The 783-nt window shown below is 43.3% G+C and overlaps 1 long non-coding RNA gene across 1 annotated transcript in view; it reads right to left on the bottom strand.

The window, feature by feature from the left end:
- Nucleotides 1-574: 574 nt before the first annotated feature.
- LOC117935519 overlaps nt 575-783 on the bottom strand; it is an 18,625-nt gene continuing 18,416 nt past the window's right edge. The window contains exon 3 of the long non-coding RNA XR_004654777.1: nt 575-587. This is a non-coding gene — a long non-coding RNA (uncharacterized LOC117935519). The remainder of the gene's footprint in view (nt 588-783) is intronic.

Here is a 783-nt window from a genome sequence, read left to right as displayed (position 1 = left end):
TAGATAGATGGATAGATAGAAAGATAGATAGATGTTTTATTTCCTTAATTCCTCTTAGTTTTCTTCTCATTTCTCTGACCTTTTCTAACCCATCACAGGGCAGATGACTGGACTGGTGGTCGTCTGAGATTGGAGAGAGTGGCTTCAGTTGTAACGCTTCAGCTTCCTCCAATCAAGAACTAATGTGAGTGGTGTTGCTCAGCATCTTATTACTGCATTCAGGCGTCAGTCGGCTTTAAATGAAGTGTTCCTCAGACTGCCCAACGGTTCCTGAAGCGCCTCTGTTAGTCTGGACTGGCACCAGACCGAGCTCCATCTCTTCAGATTGACCCCCAGCCTGGGGACTCTGTGTTTTCTACTGCACACGGGCACAGCTGCCCAATCCGACCCTCGCTCCCTTTGGTGGTCGCTGCGTTACGAACGTAAACAGGAAGCTGCTCGCCTTCTCTCCTCTGCCATCATCGTGTTAAACCCGCCAATAGCAAACCAGGTGGATAAGCCAGTTTGTGATTGGTTCCCGCAAATTTGTAACGGAAACATGCAGGATACAGCGGTGCTCAGAAGTTTATGAATACAAAAAAAATCATCTTTTGGAAATTGATCTTAATGCCTTAATTAAAGAAATCAGGAAAACGACAACCTTTAAGGACACCAATTTTCTTTATGAATTAATATTGTATTGTGAATAAATGAATGTTCTTCCTTAAAATACAGGGGGCATAAATATACCCCCCCCCCTATGTTAAATCCCATAGAAGCAGGAATTCTTTTATTAGTTATTAC

The sequence above is a fragment of the Etheostoma cragini genome, chromosome 20, assembly GCF_013103735.1.
Source record: "Etheostoma cragini isolate CJK2018 chromosome 20, CSU_Ecrag_1.0, whole genome shotgun sequence".
Lineage (NCBI taxonomy): Eukaryota > Metazoa > Chordata > Actinopteri > Perciformes > Percidae > Etheostoma > Etheostoma cragini.
Note: the sequence above shows the minus strand (reverse complement) of the source record. Positions and strands in the feature narration are given on the sequence as shown.